The sequence below is a fragment of the Ambystoma mexicanum genome, chromosome 5q, assembly GCF_040938575.1.
Source record: "Ambystoma mexicanum isolate Mex_15411 chromosome 5q, UKY_AmexF1_1, whole genome shotgun sequence".
NCBI lineage: Eukaryota > Metazoa > Chordata > Amphibia > Caudata > Ambystomatidae > Ambystoma > Ambystoma mexicanum.
In genome coordinates this window covers 1187522407-1187545679 of record NC_090933.1, presented here as the reverse complement: position 1 = coordinate 1187545679, position 23273 = coordinate 1187522407, and positions in this window count along the sequence as shown.

Sequence of the window (23273 nt, the reverse complement as noted above, 5' to 3'; positions counted from 1 at the left end):
ACACGAAAATAAAGAATGTTCCTGCCAAAATTACAAACCTATACTACTATATGTGAGTGGTGAAGCTGGATCAGGAGAAACATTCTTAATCAAAATCATCAGCAAGTTCCTTCAACAATTGACAAACAACAAACTGTCAGCTGTTGTAACGGCCCCCACAGGTTTAGCTGCCTACAACATAGGCAGTGTCACTTTACACCGATTACTACTGCTTCCAGTAGAGCATCAAAATAAATTAGACTATTACAAACTTTCTGCAGAAGCTGCAATGGAAGTACGCAGAGTATTAAAACAAATGAAAATGCTACTAATAGATGAAGTGAGAATGGTCTCCAACCTAGTGTTGGCTTTGATTCACCTCAGATTGCAAGAAGTTCTTAAAAGTAACAACGAAGAACTCTTTGCAGGGAAACACATTATCGTTTTCGGAGATCTTCTACAATTGACACCAGTGAAAGGTGAACCTATTTTTAAAACCTTAGGCCACAAACTCTGCCGTAAAGCTGTTGGCAGCATAGGAAATATCAACCTTTGGCAACATTTCCAATACAGAGAATTAACAGAGAACATGTGGCATTCTGCAGATCTCACTTATGCCAACATCTTAAAAAGTATTAGAGTTGGTGTACTATCGCAAGAAGCACAAGCAGTATTGAAAAACCGGCACATTCATGCACTTTATGGCAATAATGCATGTGCAACTGATGTTATGGAACAAATTGCGCACAAATATGTCAATTGTATGGCCTTAATGCCAACTCTTGCAAGCTGTTTCAAATTCAATGAAACAATGTTAAATAAAGAAATGCAACCAATAATTGAAATTAGCGCCACAGACAAACTAGACGTACATGGTATGACAGTACCCATGTGTGAGCAAGCCACAACAAGACTTAACAGTTTAGAAAATTCAATCCCCAACACAGCTGGGTTGGAAAAAATATTAAAATTATCCTTAAACTGTAGAGTAATGCTTAAACGTAATCTTTACGTCTAGCAAGGACTAGTTAATGGAGCACTGGTTACAGTTGTTGGCTTTCAATCATACCCACATCACAGCAACATTCAGTTTGTCAATATTAGCTTTCATAAACTTTCAGAAGTGAAAAAGATATGATGCTCAATTGCTCGATTCCTTCTCTTCAAAGACATGTTTGTACGTAGAGAGCAATTTTCTCTAACTCTTGCATATGCAGTTACCATTCATAAATCCCAAGGTCTTACCCTAGACAAAGCATTGATAGATATAGGAAACACAGGGCCTCATTACACGGTAGGCGGAGAACCATGGCGCAATTAGCACCATGGTTCATGCCGGTAAAATACCGGCACCGCCTTGGTGCAAAGGGGAATTACTGACCCATTCCAAGGTTGGTGGGGCGGTAATTCCCCCTTCCACCATTGCCCTTCCCCATTCCCATTTTTTCCCCATAGGGCATAATGGGAATGGGGAAGGCGCTAATTACGGCACCGCAAATTGCGGTACCGTAATTAGCTCCCTGGGTCCCTTTGCGGGTTGGTTTTTAACGCCTGCAAAAAGCAGGCATTAAAATCCCCAACCCGCAAAGGGACCTCATAGTAAGGCGGTAAGGATTTACTGGTACCGGTAAAATACCGTTACCGGTAAACCCTTACCGCCTACCGTGTAATGAGGCCCACAGTCTTTAAAGAAGGCATGAGCTACGTAGCATTATCACGCTTACGTACACTTGACGGTCTATTGCTAATGAACTTTGATGCAAGTAAATTCAAAGCTGATATTCCTTGCATTCTAGAATACAATAGGCTGCGTTCACTGTACACCCCCCATCTGAAACAATATCATGTTCCACTTAAAGTGAAACGTGGTAAAAGAAAACTAAATCAAACAGAAATGCAACAGAATCCAACAGCAAATACCTCAAAGAAAACAAAAGAAGCTAAAGCTTCATCAATTACCACAAACAAAGAAGAACCTATTAGGGAATGTAAACCAGGTACGTCTTCAGAGACGGAACAGAAACTCTGAAAAATGCACTCAGATACAGAACTAGCTGGTCCATTCAAATTTGAAAATGAAACTGGGGTAAGTTGCTATGCAAATGTAGCAATGAATATTCTATTTCAATTGCCACCAATTGTTAACAATATTTACTTACACAGTACAGACCAATTGTGTTTGCAAATGTTAGTGCTTCATAGAAATGCAACTAACAATCCTGACAACACATACAGTGTTCATGGAATAAGGCAAGAATTGGACTACTGTGCTGGAATGGTGAGATTCACTATGAACTCACAAGAAGATCCACAATCATTTCTAATGTACTCACTACTAGTATTGGAAAACAAAAGCATACCTGTAAATGAAATCTTCCAGATATCGTACATGTGGAAACATACATGCACTCTCTGTAACAATGTGATACAGGAACAAATCCCAAATGAGCGATATGTGTATGTTTCCATACCTAATTGTGAATCCATTCCATTTCAGCAACTTGAATTACAGAATGCAAACCATGGCAGATTATGTATGATTTGCAATTCAGACAATCGCTCCACCTTACTGATACAAACACATAATGCCTACATAATACTTATGCTTTTACGTTATAATGCAGATGGTACCAAAAACAACTGCAAACTGACTGGATTCACACACGGTCAAGTGTCACTTGGAAAGAAAACCTTTGCAACAATAGGTATAATCTACCATGCAGGAACTACAACCAATGTAGGTCACTACACTGCATGCATTAAAAAGAAATGTGGATGGTTCAAATGTAATGATAGCACCATTACTCTAAAGCAGAGATTCCAGCTAATCTTACAAATGCGTACTTAATCTTCTTAAAGCCAAAATTTAATAAATAATGTGTACTTCAAGAGTACAAAAAAATTATGGAAAAGACTAAAAACAGTTAGAATACACCAACAGGTATCTAACTGCTCAAGAGGATATAACAACGACACAAATAAATGAATATCACAGAACTGTAAGAACAAATGCACAGTTAGAATACGCCAACAGGTATCTAACTGCCCAAGAGGATATAACAACGACACAAATAAATGAATATCACAGAACTGTAAGAACAAAAGCACAGTTAGAATATGCCTACAGGTATCTAACAGTTGTTAAAAATGGGCAGCAAGGCAACAAACATAACATTAATCAGAAAGATGAAGGAAACACTCAAAGGAAACAAGGAAGTAGTTAGTACTATAGCAAATAAAGTTTTTTTTTTATCCGACATGGATTTTTTTGAAAAGCAAACACAAAAACTGAGCAGAATGCACTGGTTTGTAAACTAAATATGAGTGTAAAAAAATAAGGTAAACTGTCTATTATGAAATGTAGTAAGTTTTCATAAAATGCAAAGACTAACATACTTTTTTCTTTTATCACAGAAATTAAAAAAGGATACTTCCGCCAAGTACTGAAGGCATTTAAAACATGTATGGATTCTGAACAAAGTAAGGAGTAAGTATTTTGGCAATCATTTTGTACACATGCGAAACTACATGTCTATTCTACGGTACTAATATGCTGCAGTGGCTGTAGGCTGGCCCTTGCATCTTGGTTGTGTAACCTACCACCTATGCCTTACGACCAAGGTACAAAGAGTATAGTTCTGACCCACAACCATCGCTGCATATCAAAACCATGGGCCTTGTAAATTAACTACTTATAAGTTAACTTTTGGGACCATAGTCTGCAGCCATGCCACCAAGACGCTAGGACGTGCACACAACTACCGCATTACACCACACCCATATTCACTTATAACCCCACTGCTTATGACTTCAGTCTTGGGTGCATGGCCTTTGGGCATGCAGGCAAGACTGTGGGTCCTGGGCAGAAACACCACAGCATATCACAGATTTATCAATGTATGGGTATACAGTATATAAAATTCATAGTTGCTTACAACTGCAGTGCTTATTATTTTGTTCAAATACTCTACATCCTGGCCACTACCACCACACCATATGAAATCCATTGGGGCATATAACTACACTACGTACAAATGTGCTTTTGGGGGCATGGCCTTCGGCCATGCACCCATGACTGCAGCCCTCCCCAAAACTGTCTGAGTGATGCACTACCACACCATATCACACCCATTGTGACTTGTAAGTACACTACATATAACTGTGCTGTTGGGTGCATGGCCTGCGGCCATGCACTCATGACTGCAGACCCTCCCCACAGCCACCTGAGTGATGTTCAATACTAGGGGTATCTCTGTAGCTGTGAAATGCTGCAGAGGTTGTGGGCAGGGCCTAAAATCTTAGGTGTATGTCCATACATTTAAATCTATGGATGTGAAGTAGCTTATAACTCCACTGCTTAGAAGTGTCTTCTTGGGTGCATGGCCTTTGGCCATGTACCCTAGACTGTACACACTCCCCACAACCATCTGATCAATAATGTATACTACAGGTGTACCCATTGCTGTGACATGCTGCGGTGGCTGTGGGCAGGGCCTACAGTCTTGGAAGTATGGCGTCCGGCCTATGGACTACGGCCATGCACCCAATACTGTAGGCCCTGGCCACAATCACCACAGCATGTTACACCCATGGTTGCTTAAAAATCAGTAGCACACCCATAGAAGGAAACATTGTAAATGTAGCATGTACTGAATATGTACCCAAAACTCTGGGAGTTAGCCACACCTGCCACATATATAATCGATTGTGTGGGTGTGAAGTATAAATGTGATAAGCTGCAGTGGTTGTGGGCAGTGTGTACATGCTTGGGTGCATGGCATACAGCCTGCAACCATGCACCCACAAGTATACATCTTGGCCACAACCACCGCTCTAGATGAAACCCATGTTGGCTTGTAAGTGAAGAGGATAATAACTTTGCTGTTGGGTGCATGGCCGTAGGCCATGCACCCAAAAGTGCAGGGTCTCCCCACAACCACCTCAGTAAAGTGTGGAAGTTGGGTTTTTTCTATAGGTGTGGTATCCTTCAATGCTTCTGGCCAGAGGCTGCAGTCCTAGCTGTAAGTATTCATAGATATTACATGGTATGGGTGGGCAGTGGCTGGGACGTCCAGTGCTTACAAGTTTGACAGTTTTACTGTCTGAACTTTTCCCAACGCTCTATGCCTCACACGCCTGTCCCAGCTCCACCTAAGAGACATGCTGGAGTCTAAAATGGGGCACTATGCTCTTGTGTCCATCATTAGTTTTAAGTTGAGGCATTTTGCATGTTTTTCGGGACTCGGAATATCTGCCTTGATTGTTCTACCCGATGGGTCGATCAGCCCACAATTCTTTAATGTGAGGCACTCATTAACTAGTATGCTAGCAGCACAGGAAGAGGAGCAGCAATGCAACTGTATTATTATTACAGATATACATGACGTGCATTTATGACATCATTTCTGACATCATGGAGTGAATTTCATACAAGAGATCTAAATCAGGCCACACGTCTGACATTTTCTGTCCCCAGCATGAACACACCTGCATAGGCCTCCTTTTATTTGTGTACGTTGTTTTCTTGCCTGCAGTGGAATGTCAATACTCTTGCATCGTGGACAATATGAATGTGGGGAAGTATGAAAATGGCGTCAACTGTTTGTAGAAGTGTCACCCTGGCATTGCCATTTCTGTGGGTACTGAGGCAGTGACATAGCATGTGTGGAGGTGCAACACTTTTGGGAATTTTGAATTATTTGTAGTGGTTATTGCATAGCAAAACATGCTTCAATCTATGGCGGTTAATAAGGCAATATCAGTAGCACCAGAAATGAGATAATTATCTTGTCACATATTCCATCCTAATAGACCCCTCAACATCAGTAATGAGATGTGGGGAGCACCTATTCCATGCATCTTTGCTGGAGTCCAATGCAGCCTGAAGCATATTTTGTAATGCTTCAATATGTCATTCAGGTTGATATGGGTGTTTGGGATCGAGCCTAATATTCGGAGTTATAGACATTCACTGATATCGCGATTTAGGTCCTCTCCCCAGTCTATTCGACACATGCCCAAAAGTAACAGTGTTGTTTGAACACTAGACCATAGATAGGGATAGCTTCCACCACAAAGAGCTATCCTGTAATATGTTGGTCCTACTGCAGTAGATCCCTTTCAATGGCAATCAATGGGGGATCTACCATTCTTTGAGAGTAAGGCCTAGGTACAGGAAGGTCCGGACTTTATTTTGCCTCAGATCATATTGCTATCTCAGGGTACTAAAATGATTTATGACAATATTAAGAAAGTGGTGAGAAAAGGAGAATGTACCTTTATCAGGATAGGAAAAATAAAACGCAGGAGAACCAGAGAAATAGTTTCCCTATGACTGAAAGTATTGGATTGTTTCACAGGACGAAGTTCTGCTTAGCACCTGCTCCGAACTGTTAATTGATTACAATGGATAAGCAACTCTTTGCCCTCTTCATAAAACATTAACTTGACAGAGTTTCCTCAAATGCCTAACCAACATGCAAATCTAAGCAGTACCTCTACTGGGATGCCTGCATGAGCCGTTACCTAAAAGCGAATCCAATTTGCAGGGTGGTGATCTGTTCTTCTGAATAGTCTGCAAGCCGATATCAATTGGAAACTATCTCTACACACCCTCGGTTATCCAATAGCCCCTTTAGATGTCAGTGTTTGCATGCCCCTGAGTGAGAAGTTAACTTTCGTATTCGTCCATAATTATAAGTAAGTTGAACTTGTTTAGGTTTTGAAATGCTTTATGTTGGGATTTTTGACACAAGGCTTTTGAGGGTATAGAGGGTTATTGGGAGCAAGAACATTTTAATTGTGTTGCCTTTCCGCCAAAGGCCTAAGTTAATGCACTTCCACATAATGCATTTTCTTATCAATACCTTGTATCATGGTGTCTAGATCAAGTTTGGCTATTTTCTACAAGGATCTAGGCCTTTCTATTCCCAAGCAAGTGAAAGAAGTATCTGCCCCTACAAAGCATCACTCCTGGAAGTCAATCCTGGTGGAGTCATGATCAATGGCAAGTAGCCTCTGTTTCTCTTGTATAGTCGCTGTCTGTTCTATGGGTCTCTCATCCTCTGATAACAAAGAAATGTGGAAATATGGCAATGTCTAGGGGGTTCTTTAGAACCATTAGCCCCTCCAGACATAAATGATGAGGGGGCATTTATAGAGTCTGTGGAATCCTCACGGTGTGCTAGCACAAATATTGAGTGAATGATTAGCAGGTTGGTGGGATCCTCTGTGAACAGGAAAAAAGGTCTTTTTATACATATGGGCCCCAGAAAACACCCAATCCCTATTCAGCAATGACCACTTCTGAGCAGTCGTTTCTCCAGTCACGCTGCCCCAACCTTACTCTCAGCTCCCTGGTGTCACATTGTCATTCGTTTCATATAGGCTTAACCTAAATTCTCCCTCTTGAATGGTATTTCTGAGTGGCTGAAAGCCGTACATTCTGTACAGGTCTGTGTTGTATGTTGGTAGGCTCCCTCCCCGTCTGGTGGGAAAGAGGCTCAAGTCCTTCCACAATGGAGAAACCCGTAGTCTGGGACATGTTTAGTTCCACTTACCATAAACAAACTTCTATTCACTGGCTCCAAAACCCTCTTCACTTGACAGGGACTCGGCTGTGTTTCCAAGCTGACAAAAGTCTGTTTGTTTCAGTCCTTTCATTAGTCCTATAACGTGCAATGAATATGGCTCCTTCCCTGTTTCACAATTCCCAGGGTGACCTCACTGTCCTTTTAGGTGGTGGTTGGTCACTGCAATGAAGAATGTCAAATGGAATAACAGGAAGGTTATAACCCAGGTCCAGGAGATCAGTAGCATTAACCCCCTGTCACTGGGCTTACAATTCTCATGTGAAATTCAGAAACAAACAATCTGCACAACAAGCTGTGGCTCACCTCAAATTGAAATACTGCAATTTGATTCCAGAGTGCCCAAATGAGTCACTATCTCTCCCTCCAGAAAGAACTGCTGGCCCTAGTGTGGGGTGCAAAACCCTAATGTTTGCTGGTTTGCAGCCTATCTAAAAAAAGGGGACAGCAGAAGATGTTTGCCCTAATCTAATACTAGCAGTGAGTTTAAGTGAGACGCAGTCCACTCTATTCAATTCGTTATTGTGATGTTAAACGATAAAAATGACATTTACCACATCCGCGATGACTATATCAAAGGCATGGCCAACAAGGATCTGTTGAGCAAATACTGTCCTTTGCCCTTGGTGTATTATAGACCCACTACAAGTGATCTAGGATCACGCTTTGAAGAAAAAAAAAGAATGTCACTTTTATCATTCAACATCACAATAACGAATTGAAGAGAGTGGACTCTGTCTCACTTGAACTCAAATTGGATTCTTTCATTTTTGTGATACAATATATATGGGGTATTGGAAAGAATCAAGACACCCTCTTAGGACCTCCTTGGTGTTGTTATCCTTCAGCCAGCTTCTGCTGGCGGTCTTATGATAAATACATATATATAAGGACCTGAATATTATCAACATCAAAATGAGCGAACAAAACTACCTGGCTTTTGCTGAGGAACTCATTGAAGGTATCCTTGCAACCCCTTCAAATCTGGGCAGTATCACAGCTCTAAATATACATACTAATGAAGATGAGTGGAATGAACTATAACCATCCGCACAGAGCTGCATGGAGCGCTAATGACGGAATATTTGTGTTCCTCTAGTGCACCAAACAGGCTCATTATACACATTGGACTTATCATTTTCCTTGACAAAATTCAGTTCGGGAAAGACCAGAGTTGTATATCAAATAAATGTGCCAGGGACTGACTCACCCTTATTATTGTTCGGATGGAAATGAGCATATCCCACCCACCTAAGCGCTTTCAGGTGAGGCGAAATCCCTATGAGACAGTCTAGTGTATAAGGGGGGAGCGAACCACACTATGAAACTCGGTGCGAAAGTAATATAGCGTATTAGGAGATACATAGAAAGAAAAGCCATTTTGTATTCATGACAAAAGCACAGGCTTGCATGACCACGCTGCACCAGCTGAGCACCATGGAAAGATTTTACTAGGCCCAACATCATTAAGACAGCATGAATCCACACTGCCAGTTCTCATGGAAGTCCACTTCCCCGATGTCCCTTCACTGTTGCAAACACTTCGTATTGTTCAGAGGAATTCACCCTGCAAGAGTGTGAGACAGCACCAGACTCCGCTCAGCATCTATTCATCAACACTAAGCTTCCAGAAGGCCTATAACCCCCATCCTGCCAGCCCAAAGCCAACCATAGACCACTGACCCGACCCCCACCCCTACATTCTATGATAAGCAAGCGACCCCCCCTGTCCTAGCGCAAATCAAGGGTCCTTAAAAGATCTAAGCATACGCAACTGTTTCACCTCCCGGCATAAAACACACCCTTGGTAACACAAGGTAAAGGGAGAGATAAATTATAGATCGAAACCCAGCGTGGTGACCTTGGGTGCGGGAGGTGCGGTATCAACGAAGCCCAGAATGTCTGGTTCAGTGTTCCTGTATTTCATCCTCCCTTCCCCCTGGCACCAAACCCAAGTCGCCCAGGTGCATGCCACAGTGATATAGTAGTAGGTCTAGCGTGTTATTATAAATATAACATTGTATTATATGAGCGACCCGACCTTTACCAGGCAACATGATGAGCCCAGCTGACCCACGTGGAGCCCGATAGATGGCAAGGACACCAACCAATAGCCTGGAATCCCCTATGGAGCAGGCCCATGTATGTGGTCTTGCCAATCAGTGGCACCAGTTGTTACTGTATATGATGATGCCACAAGGCTTTTTAAGCTGCTGCTTGTTTTCAGATGAGCAGAGTGTTCTCATGCAGCATAGTACTTTGCTGATATTTGTATTCTGTAATATTAAAACTTGTTATCCTTGCAAAGCTATCTCCTGGTTTATTTCGCTAGAGGGCTGTATTCACTCTGGACTGTGCATAAAAAGAGACTTGCCTTCATTATTAATACAGCTAAGAAGGTCTCTGAAGATCTGGTCTGCCAGATCATAGAGAAACAGGATGAGCTGTTGATTAAGGTGGTCCTTGAGACCTACAGAAAATAAAACTAGAACTAGATGAAAAGAGTTTAAAGACTTAAATGTAAATAAGAAAATAATGAAACTATAAAAAGACATCATAGCATCCTCATATGAGAAAGAATATCCATGCAACCAGGACTCCTAGTATCTGGAACACACCCTAATGGGTGGCCAGATTGACTGGTCCTTTGGACTAACAGTAGGTCAGAGGAACTATTCTAGTCATTTAAAAAAGGGGAAAAGATTGCCAAGACCAAACCAGTGGAGTTTCTTGAGCAATAGCTTGGAGGAGGAAAATAGACCAGTAACGTCCACGGGTGCACAAAGGAGGCACAATTCTGAAAGAAATGTACAATTTCAAGAGGTCCAGAATCAACCAGAAATGGTACAGCAAACACCACTGCCCCCACCACCATTCTTTTATTAACAGAGGGGCCGGGGCAGAGGCAGGTGGCAAGAGAACCCGCACGGATTACCCAGAGGTGGGGATAGGGCAGGTACATGATACATGTAAATTACTAGTTGTCAATATTTCAAAATATTTACTGACACAAGAAGAACTAAAGGTGTTAGAGAAAGGCCTATCGTTTGTGCCCAATCCCTTCCAAATGATATGACTTAAGCTATTTTTTGGTGACATGGAAATGGATCCAGTCACTAATACATCTGGACTATGAAACAAGTCCACTTTTCTATCCACCATTGTTGGGCATATCACCAGAGTCCATTACATTGGAAAGGCTATTTTTAAAAGCCTAGAAAACTTGTGGCAACACACAGTCCCACATACCAAATGTGACCAAAAAGGATCAGGTGGCCTTGTTCTCACTATCTGCCAACAGCAGGATCACACTAAAATAGGCAGATAAAGGTGGGGCACTGGTCATGATGGACTCTGAAGCATACCACAATATGGTGATCAGTCTCCTAGATGACGGAACCAGTTACTTACCAGTGGCACATGATCCGACACCTAATATATGGGGTCTCATCACCCCTATAATAGAGGAAGCCATTGCGGAAGGACACCTTAGTAACAAGGAAGCAGAGTTTTTGATACCAAGCCATGCCAGAACACCTGCCTTTTGTGCCTTACCTAAAATTCATAAGGGTGTAGGCCCTCCACCAGGACGACCTATTGTCTCTGGGATATGCTCAATTCTAGAGCCACTGTCTCAATTTATGGACTTTTTTTCTTAAAAGAGAGATTCCAAAAATGACGTCATACATAAAAGATACGTAACTTGCTGAAAGGACAAACATTTGATACAACAAGAATCTGTTCATCACATTTGACATCAAATCTCTGTAGACCAAAATCCCCAAGGTGAAAGACTGCGAGTGATTGAAAATCTCCTGCTAGAGAATGACATCACAAAAGGGGTCCCCAATCGGTTGATTCTCCAATTTACAGAGATAGACCTCACCAAGAACATTTTCTTACATGAAGAAATATTCTATGAGCAAATATCGGGGACTGCCTTGAGGGTGACTTTTCCCCCAACCTGGCCAATCTGTACTTAGCTAACTTTGAAACAATAAGTATATTTAACAGCAACACATTTGACAACTTGATTGATAGGTGGGAACAATATATTGATGACATTTTTGGGATCTTCACAGAGGACGCCCAACAGCCAGAACAGGCATCTCGAATTAAAAATGACATCTAGTAAAGTAGAGATACATTTCCTAGACCTGCCCATGCATGACCTCAAATGAACTTTGGAAACCTCGTTATTCCAAAAACCAACAGATTGTGACTGTTTTTTACACTACTCCAGTTACCATCCAAGACATCCGAGAGATAATTTACCCATTGGAAAATATCTATGCTTCTGGAGGAATTGCTTGACCAGAGAGGAGTATGATAACCAGTCAAAACAGCTGACCTCAAAGTTAAATGCAAACTCCAAAAAATGACTAAAACAAGAGGGAAAAGGGGCAAGGAATATCCTTAGAGATGTAACATTGCAACAAAACCTTACTAATGAATGGGACAGCAACCAAGTTACGGCTGTGTTGAGCATTTCCCCTCTGTGCTACTAAATCAAGTAAAGAAACATTGGCCCATTCTGAATGTAGGAAAGGCACTACTAAATACCCCAAGGTTTGCTATCAAACGTGGATGCAACTTGAGAGATATGCTGGTACATACTTACTGGGATGAGACACCAACAACCCAGTTGACACTATGGTCCCTATCGCCCGCCAAGGGTCATTTCCCATGCAGGTCCTGTTCAGTTTGTGTTTCACAATGGTGTACCCAATGATTTAGTTTTAATTGCTATTATAATTAGTTTCTTGTAGTACTTAATGCAACAATGTTTGGAACTAACCCTTTATGGCCAATATACAACTTTATTGGGGTTTTTTATATTTTGAAAAACACAGTAATTTATTTGTGCGTTTTTTCTTTTTTCTTTTGTTGATTCATAAATCAATTTTTTGCAAACAATTCTTCATTTTACAATATTTCTGATGATTAAAGCATCTTTCTTATCATGGTTCATTCATCAAATGTAGTGTTACAAACATCCTGTGCTGCAAGACAGTATGTTTTACATATAAAAACAACAATTTCTTCAAAACCCCACGTGCAGTCATTCCCACTTAACAGCCACATGTGCATATATTTGCAATTCTCTTTTGATAAGGGTCTACATCTTCAAGTAAATGGATTGGTGTTACTCCTATTCATCTTTTCTAGAAGTTATGGGGATACTTGGTCCCCTATTTTAGCTGGATGTTTCGGTGGGATATGTATTAGACCACCTTCCTCAGGACATTCTATTGTTGTCTGACCCATGTGTTTTCTTTTTTGCTCTCTCCTTTCCTTCTACTAGCAGCATTTGAACGATTCAAATCCTTCTGTATCTGTGAATACCATAATCCTGCCTGGACTCGTATTTGTATTTGTATTTGTATTTGTTTATTACTTATATCGGGCGCCGAACCCTGGGGTAACTGGCCGCTTGAGAATATAGGTTACAGATATAAAGCAGGTATACAGGTTATACAGATAAATAACAGTAAATAGGACCCTGGTTACAGCTGGGTCGGAATGTGAGGTGCACAGGTGGAGATGCAGTAGTGCACCCTGGTTCCAGTAGGGTCAGTCATGGGAGGCAGTTGGCCTCTTACTGAGAGGGGTTGTTGCTTAACCATGTTTTTATGCCAGCTTTGAAGGTGAGGAAGGAAGATTCCTGTTTGAGGGTGGTGGGGATGGCATTCCAGCGTTTGGCTTTTCCTAAGGTAGTGCTGCCTCTGCATCCTGGATTGGGTGTGGGCGTCCTTTTGTGTGGTAGGCTTGTGTACACTGTTTTATTTTGCCGTTCTGTGTTTTTCTGTCCACATTTCAGAGTAGTTCCGATATTGATTGTCTGGCTTTACACACTCGTTTCCTTTTACACATACTTTGTGAGTAAATTGGCATGTGGCAACAGCAACCTGGCACCTGGTAGCATTTCAGAGTTAATGTGATAGTCTCTCAATTCTGATTCTATTTTAATATGTAGCATGTGAAAAATGCTGCATATTGCATCATCAGTCACACTCTTTAAAGCAGGCCTAATTACTTGCATATATGATTAACGGTTGTCATTTTCCCTTTGATGCTGCACACAGATATTGTTGTCTTTTGTGCATTGGTCACACAATCTTCTGTTGGGCACATACATGACTTGCATCAGTGTTCTGTTGTAGATTCGCCATCTAAGGATTAGAGCATCTCACATGTTCCCGTTCAAAATTGCCGCCATTTTTATTGATCCAATTTGCCAAGACAGTTGTGCTCTAAAATGCACCATTTTGATCCATTATTTTGAATTGTCTTGGATGAGGATGCGCCATCATCTAAGCCTGAGTGATTAAGTTTAGCCAAATGCCATATCATCTGAATTTCTACTGGCTTTGTGATTCGTCAAACATTTCTAACTTCAGGGGATTTGTGTAATGAAGCTCAAGCGGCCAGAGTCGCCACTCAGGTGACTGACCTTGATTATCTGAATCTCCTCTCCAGCAGTCACTTCACTCTCTCAGAGGAGGAGCAGGAGGAGGAAGAGGAGGAGGAGGAGGAGGAGCAAAAGGAGGAGGAGGAGGAGGAGGAGGAGGGTGATGGCTGTTGCTGTTTGAGAGCAGGAGCATTTAATTTCAGCCAGGACTTTAAGGCCTTTATTGTAGGGGTGATTTTAGGTAGTGTTGAATAGAAAATGATTTTAATATTTATTTTTGCAAACATCGTTAAAATGAATGATCTATCCAAGCCTCACAAGGGATTTTCTATTTTTATTTTGCAAAGAAAAATCTACTGCACACTTGGTTACTTATTTTGTTCTGGGATGGTTTGATTGAATGTACACTCACAGGGTTCAAAGTCACTTCATCGCGGGGTGTTTTTTTGCAGGTTTTTTTTACCATGGATTTTTCAACAAAAAACCTCATTGATTTTTTTATTTTTTATTTTGGGGGGCTCCCCCAAACCACCCATCCACTTTTATTTTGTATATGCTCCCGAACACCCACACCCCAAATATATATTATTCCAACTGCCTAATAATTTCGATGAGGTTTTTTTCCATAAACAAATGAGTGCTAAAAAACCCAGCGAAAAACATCCCGCGATGAAAGGAAGTTATACCACTCACAGACGTATTAGTTAAACACAATAGGTAACAAAATCTTGTGATTTTTTTTTTAAATGTATTAGCGCAATTTGAAGGAAGTGGAAAAGTATTGAGAGCAGGCTGGGAAATATATGTGCAGGGTCTTGCTGGTGTACCGGGTAGTGGCACTCGTGGTGGGTGGATTGGATGTGTGATGCCCTCCACCTTCCTAGATGGAGCAGAAATCTGCTTTGGAGTGGCATGATTGAACCCTCACCCACACACAAGTTGCTTTAGCGCTGTAGCTCACACTAGTGTTTCGGCATGTTTGTACATTTTTTTGCAGGGTCTTGCTGAACACTCAGGCAGTGGCATTAGTGGCAAGCTGATTCTGTGTGGGTCTGTGCTTGCGTGTGTGACATAACACAAGCACAACCTGCTTTGACAACAGAGAAATGTGCAATATGGTGTCTTGCTTAAACACACATTAAAACACAACTTGGTTTAGATAACAGCTGATAGAAGCACTTTTTTTTAGATGTCTTAGCATGCTTGAAGCTTGCTACCACAGATGAGGCCAGTCACAAGATCACACATCATACCATTTGAGAACTCGGGGGGGGGAGGAGAATAAGACATGGAAATGTTGCATGGTTTACAGCAGAAATAGCAGCTGCTGCAATTGTTGGGTACGTATGAATCGTGAATGGCAGCATTGTACAGCACCAGGTGGCAACCTGCATTAGCACCCCAACCACAGCTTCTGTGAGCATTGAAACACCAATTGGGTTGGCTAAACGTGCTTCTAATTTTATCACCAGCTTTGCTGTGTCTGGCACGTCACTGCTGCCAGCCCACAGCCCAAATCCATGACATCTGAGTCTGGCATAAGTGAGAATGTATAACATCCTCCATGTTGCAACAGACCAGGGTACACACCCAGGCCCTGTAGAGATTGGCTGAGGTGGCAGCAGTGGAGCAGCACAGGAGCCACCCACTGAAACTGTTTCAGAAATGCTTCAGAATGGGATGTGCTTGTTGAGGGTTTGAATGTGCAGCTCTCATGAATAGGTTAGTGGCAGCAGGCACATGGTCACTGGAATCTCTTTGAACCTGGCACAGCCACTGCCTTTGCCACCACTCCTTCCCCTTCCACTCCTTTGGCATCTGATGATGGCATTGGTGGTGATACATTCGGTGAGAATGATGATGATAAAGACATACCACACTGTATGGCAACCAAAGGCTGGGAGATATACCTGAGAACACTGATGCTTAAGCCAACCACAGTTCCACAGCAGCTATACCTGCGCTCTCTGACAGTAGACCATGGCTGCAATGTTATTTCTGCTTTAGGGCTTGGGAACTCTCGCCTTGCAGATGTTCAGCACCTTGTGGTGACGCGTTTAGTCATCACTTGCTCTCTTGACTATGATACGCTTGCAGCGGCTCTCACTTTACTCCGCTATATAACAGCAGAAATGCTGTGCAATTGTTGCAGGGCCAAACTCCCACACTACCATCTAAAAATGTCCATGTCATTCCCACCTTGAATGTTCTCGACCATGATGCAATGCTGTAAGTGACTACATCTATAGACACATTCAAGCATTTGACGGGTCTTCTTCGCAATGACTCTGTGGCATCTCATGCTCCATGTTGCTGCCTGCAATAGTAATTTGGAGAATCCACACAGCATGCACTCTGTGTATCCTTTTCCCTTAGGGAGATACTTCCATTGATATACTTGTTGGAAATTAACCTTTCCAAAAAGGCAATGAAACGTGAAGGCACAGATGAGTGAGAGATTGTGCAGGTGATGAGACAACTGAGGTCAATCTTTGTGGTGATCTTCTGCACAGATGGTGGATGCATATTTGAGCGACATATCCATCTCAGAAAGAACGATGGCCCACCGCAGTGTTGGTTCTCCAAGTAGTCTGAGCATTCAGCAACACTTGTCTGTGTTGCCATCGACATCCTTAGCTGCGCCTCAGCTATAGAGCAATCAGAATGTGTATACAGTGCTGCTGGTGCGATTGTCTCTGACAATTGGAGAGGTTTCCCTGTACCTCACGTTGAACAACTGACGTATATCAAAATGAATGAGCACCGTACCATAGCAGATTAGCGTTACAGCAACTCGGTCTGGTGCAATTTGCACCGGATCCCGAGTTGCGGGGTTGCGGTTAGTTCCCATTCCTGTTGGGTCCAATGGGTATGGGGGTGTTATTAATGCCTGCGGTGATAGCACAGACGGTAACAGCGCCCTGAAGCCGGTGCATTCACCCCCAGTTCAGAGCTTTGGTCTGCCTCTCTCTCGTCTTGCTCCGTTGAAATTCGTTTTCAACGGTTCCATTAATCTTCTTTATCTTCTACTCCCACGTGGTTCTATTGTCTCTTCTCTCTCTATTCTTGGCTGGCTCTCTTTGCATTGTCGTCTCAAATTTAACTTTTTTGTGTCTGGTCTTTAAATCTCTTCATAATCTGGCACCTACTTACCTCGCCTCGGTCTCAGTTTATATCCCTACCGTTTCTCTTTGCTCTCAGTCACAATTTCTTCTTGTAGTTTCTCGTCCTCCTTGTGCTAGTTCCTGCTTTCGTTCTTTTTCTTTGTTAGCTCCTTTTCATTGGAATTCTCTCCCACTTTTTCTCCTTTCAGTTTCTTCATTCTCTGTATTTCATTCCTCACTGAAGACCTACTTATTGCAAACTGATATACAAGGCTGATAACTTTTCTATTCCTGTCAGTATTTTCATTTTATTGAACCATTTTTTATGAATCTCTGTACAACGCTTTGGATTAAAGCGCTTTATAAATCCCAAATAAAATACCAAATACAAATACTAGTTGCTCAGGCTGCGAAGTTTAAATTATGCTGTAGTCGTGTTGGTGATGGTGATTGCAAACAACTTAAGTGAAGATGATTAACAATTTTGTTATAGTATTAAGTAACATACCTTCATTCTGTATGTCTGTGATCAGAATGCAGCACAGAGGTACTTAAGATGTTTTCCTGCTTGGACATATCACCATATCAAGTGAACTGAGCGACTCACTTACACACCTAAGTTTCTGCTGCACTCCTGCCAAAAGAAGGTTCACACAAATGTATTTTGCTTAACTGCAATACGAATGGTGACACAGGCACAATGACCCTCATTACGACTCTGGCGTTAACCAATGGCGCTAATAGCGACATGGTTAACGCTGGTAACTTACCGATTCCGCCAATGATAAATGGGGAATTATCACCCCATTCCAAGGTTGGCGGGGTGGTAATTCCCCATTTACCATTGGCCCTTCCCCATTCCCATTTTTGCCACATAGGGCTCAATGGGACTGGGGAAGGCGGTAATTACGGAACTGCAAATTGCGATACCGTAATTACCTCGAAAGTCCTTTTGCAGGTCCCTACTTTAACGGCTGCTCCAGACCAGCAGTTAAGGTCGGGAGCCGCAAAGGGACCTCGTAATCGGGCGTTAAGGGTTTAACTGCGCTGACACCTTTTTTATGGCGCCGTTAACCCCTTAACGCCAGGGTCGTAATGATGGCCAATGTCTACTGCACTCCCACAAGGAAGCGAGTGCACATGCCTATTGTTTGCATTGCTGGAGGGAAAGGCAAACACACATTCTTTTTGCGACTCCCCGAGGGTAGAGTGGTGCTCACAAACTAGTCAACATTTCCTAAGCTGCCAGGCAAAGTTGTCTGCATCCCTGTTCTCTGGAGAAGGAGCTTGCTCTAGAACCCATAAACCGTGAGATGCTAGCTGAAATGGACATGGTCCTTTTGTGTGTGAATAACACACTGTTGCTGATGTAGGTAAAACAGGCCTCACTCACTAGAGCGGCGCACTTTAGCTTATGACAGTGACATCATTTAGAAGTGTCCCGTAAGCAGGCAGCCTCCTCCTCCCCTTCTCTGATTTGTTGAGGGGGTAGCACCACAGGTTATTCAAGCCATCATACCTGCCATTTATCCTATTATCATCAACACCTGTGCAACCACCAGTCCCACCATTAACTCAAGCTGCAGCATCTGTTGGAGGAGGAGGTAGATTATCTGTGTGACTCATTACACAAAATCTAACATATATTTCTGAACGGGTGTCCATCTGTTCATTATAAGAAATGAGTGGCAACTATCTACAGGGTTCCAGAGGAGTCTAACCGGGCTAACTATTTATCAGGAGTATAATGGTGTTGTGTAAAGTTGTTCAAGTGGCGCCCCTGCTGGATGAGCATTGCGCTAATTCTCATTGGTCGATGAACTTAAAGTTACTGGATAAACTTAGAACTAATGCTCATTGGTGGATGACCTTGGGTCTATGCTTATTTTGCTTAACAAATGATCGTAGGTATGTTACTTGGTATACGACCATAACAAAAGCTAACAATTCTCTCAAAATAGGACCATAACAAAAGCCGAAAATGCACAAAAGAGTGGTACAAGAAATGTGGGTAAATTAAGACAAGACAATCCAGGCAATTACTCTTCTTGACACTTAAGAAGTACGCATCCCAGTGACAAAACCACCTGCGGTTCAAGCATCATGCCAACCAAGAGACCATCTTGTTTTGGAGACTAGACTCCAGAACAGAGACAAGCCTGACAACAGGCTGATGCAACCACACAGGCAGGGCAAACACAGCAGGGGACCCCAGAAGAGAGGCAAACTATATAAGAGGCTGATGCAGCCAGAGAGACAGCATGAATACAACAGGAGACCTAGCAACAAAGGCAAGCCAGACAATAGCTGGATGCAGAGACATGCTTCAAAATGACAGCAAGAGACACCAGATCAATGTCAAACAAGACTGAAATGGCCAGGCAAGCGGAAGTCATCTTTTTGTTTATATCACTACTGGACAAGTACTGAGGCGTTTAGTGACAATGCTAGTGTGTACATGGATGACAGTGCATTGATAAAAATCGAATACAAAACTATTTGGCTAATTCATATGTATCTTTGTTTACGGATGGAAAACCATGTCAAAGGTTGAATTACGTTTTAGCCCCCTGCCATGTTGGGAATATCTGTTGGTTATACATATGACTGGGTCCCCATGTGTTCAGAGTCATAGTGGAACAACAGCTCAGCATCAACCGGCGGCCCCCATTGAGATCAGTCTACTCTCTGATGGAGTGCACAGCAATCGCATTCTCCCAACCTGCCATTGTCTTCAAATCAAACAAAACTGCAACACAGACCAAAAAAAAGGATTCTGTTACAAAAATACAAGACCTTTGCCATTCCAAAATAAGCTGATGTCCCCCCAAAAAAGTGTTTCATAAAACAAAATTGAGTACCAAACTAAGAAAAACATGATAAGTCTTCCCAATAAAAAATAATAATGGTTTCACTCAACACATACTCCTACTCTCTGCCAAGAAAAGACATTCCTGTCTAATCCCTCTTCAAACATTCCTGCTCCTCCTGCTCGGTGGTGTTGCTCAGCTCTGCCTCGCCTTCCTGCAATCAAACTGAACCCACAAAGCAGTGCTTCATTTTTGGGGTGTCTGCCAGATCCCAGCCCTGGCCCCTATTTCTGAACCCCTGCACTTATTGTCTCATTGTCACTTTAATTATGAAGTGGTGGTAGACAGAGCATCCATCCATCAAGCACAGTGAGCAGGTGCCAGCTGTAGTGTAACCCAGAATATGCCGAGACTGTGGGGAGCAGCCATGGGTGGTGGCAGCAGTGGTGCGGAAGCTGCCACCCACAGTGTCACAGGAGTGCTCGAAAATATTTTGGCCCTGGCACTTATTTTTTTAACGAATTAAGCACTGCCACAAAGCCATCCCAATTTTGTCTCTGCCTCATTTTGTTTCTGCTGAATCTTCGAAGCAGGGCCAGAATCCCACTTGAACCTTGTGATCTCATCCGAATCCATGCTCTACACACGATTCCCCCACCCCGCAATCTCCCACAGGTGTACCCAAATCCAGATGTTGAGCCCGTGGAAATGTACAGGTTGGGTTTTTAAGAGATTTGCCCAGATTTAACCTAATGCAAAAGGGAAGGCCAGGCTCCCCTCAATCAGCAAACTCACTGCATGTCGAGCGACCCACATGACGCTCTGCGGTAATGTACTACATCAATCACAGTTTGAGGTTATAATAGACTCTTAGAATGAATCTATGCTTAAATCACCTTTGTTTTTCTTCACACCACTCAGCCCCCCTTCATATCTCCAAATTAAACACCTATTTTTCATTACTGTGTCTTTTTAAAATGTAAGCACTGTATTTGCCTATGCCTCTTGTAAACTTTGGGTAAAGGGAACACAAGTGTCTGTTCAAATAGGCAACCTGCCATCTGTTCCCAATAATCTGACACTTGATACATATAAAGCATTTGACCTCTGGCAAACTACAGAAGGGATGGTATTGAATTCTGTTTGAGGTCACAAGAGCAAAAGGTGGATCCTGATTGATGGCAAGGCCGATAGATGCGGGTCGTGTGCATGTTATTTTAGCAGTGCATATGCAATAATTCTGTGTCGTGTATTGATTTTCCTGCTGCTATTACGTTGCAAGGTGTAATTGCAAAGCTCCAATGTGGCCCTGGGTTAACAGGAGAGTCTCATGATTCAGTGTCAGGGGTCAAATCAACCAAATTTGAAGGCAATCCATTTGGTAGCTGCAAACTGACAGAGTGGCTGCGCCGCTGTACTGGGCGCTGCCCTATTGTTTCAATGACTTACACCTGCTGTTGGTGTGCCCCCCACACCTGCTTAAATCAGGTCTTCTTGGGTCCGGCTGAACAATAAGGGTCTGCATTGATGTGTGCCCTGAGACCTACGTGTGAGAGACGCCTTATAAAAATGTAAATAAATAAATAAATAAATAAATAAATGCACGAATAAATGCTACACACACAGCAGCCCCAAGTGCACAAAATATTGACCACCCCGTGGGTGGCAGACGTTCTACAATAGTGTCACGGGGGGTGGGGGGGGCGGGGAGGGGCATACACACTGGCACATTGTCTATAACTGGAACATATGTCACCTTTGCACCCATTCCCTGTTTTGCACTAGGTAGCCCCAATGAGAATCAGGAAACGCTTCTTTCAACAGCATGCATACATCTGCTATTGCATATTGCAGGCTCTTCTGTAACAACAAAGTGCATGGGATGTATAGCGAAGAGCGCTAATTCCAGTTTAAGTGGCCTCTGAGCTTTACATAATGAAGCCCATTAAGGGCGCGATTCATGGAATTTTTTACACGGTTCAAAGTGAAATTGCACTGCTGACAAGTGACTTTGCACTGCCAACACAAACCCTGAATCATGGAACTGTGCAAAGTATATTTTTGCAGTGCAAAATTAACTTGCACTTAATTTTCCTTGCAACAATATACTTTGCACAGTTCCATGAATCTGGGTTTGTGTCGGCAGTGCAAAGTCACTTTTCAGCAGTGCAAAGTCACTTTGAACCGTGCTAAAAATGCCATGCTTCAGGCCCAAAAGAGCGCATTATATCAGAGAAACTCCCATGCTGCGACACTTTCACATTAATGTTGCCCTAGGTGCACAAGGCATGCTTGCTCTTTTCACTAGGTTATCTTTAATGCTTAAAGTGTTCCCCATGTTCCCTGGAACCCCCTACTGTCGATCACTCTGCCAGTCTTTGGTCACTGTACTCTAAACCAAATGCTGTTTGTTGTACTACTTTATGAGTCTTTATTTGAGTTACAATTAGAAGCTTTGTCTCAAACTTGCACGATCTGAATGTCACAAGGCCTAGTAAGATCATTAGTCTGGTCCTCCCTATTTCTTCCCTCCATTGTCTTGTCACGCCTAGAACCACCTGTGTAGAGGCACGTTATAAATGACTTATATCATTTCAAATCCAAGCAAAAGATTTTCAGGGTAATGCATAGAATTTCGCACAAAAGTGGCGCATATGGCTGGCGCACAGGGTGCGCGTGCGAATGTCTGTGCCAGCCGTGTGCGCTAAAATCAATATCCACGCACAGCGTATTTGTGGATTTTAGCCTCAAATACCAGGCGTGGCGCAGAGTGGCAAGCGACCCTGCAGCAACGCCACTTACGCCCCCAAGAACGCCCTCACGCAAGGAAAAGCAATCAAAATTCCCAATTCATCGCAAAGGGCTGCGCTAACCCTGGACCAGTTTACAGGGCTGCCAAACAGCAAACGCCAAGCGGGGAACATGTATTACTGGGGTGCGCGTGAAGTTACACACGCGAAAGGGCCTGTGCGAGTGGGGTACGTGTATGGGGTTGGCGGGAAGTTTCACACGCGATTCCAGCAGGGTACGTGTATTATGGGGTTCGCGGGAAGTTTCACACGCGACTGGCCTGGGTACGTGTATTTCAGGGGTGCGCGGGAGGTTTCACACGCGATTGGCCTGGGTACATGTATTTCAGGGGTGCACGGGAAGTTTCACACGCGATTGGCCTGGGTACGTGTATTTCAGGGGTGCGCGGGAAGTTTCACATGCGATTGGCCTGGGTACGTGTATTTCAGGGGTGCGTGGGAAGTTTCACACGTGATTGGCCTGGGTACGTGTATTCCAGGGGTGCGCAGGAAGTTTCACACGCGATTGTGCTGGGTACGTGTATTTCAGGGGTGCGCGGAAAGTTTCACACGCGATTGGCCTGGGTACG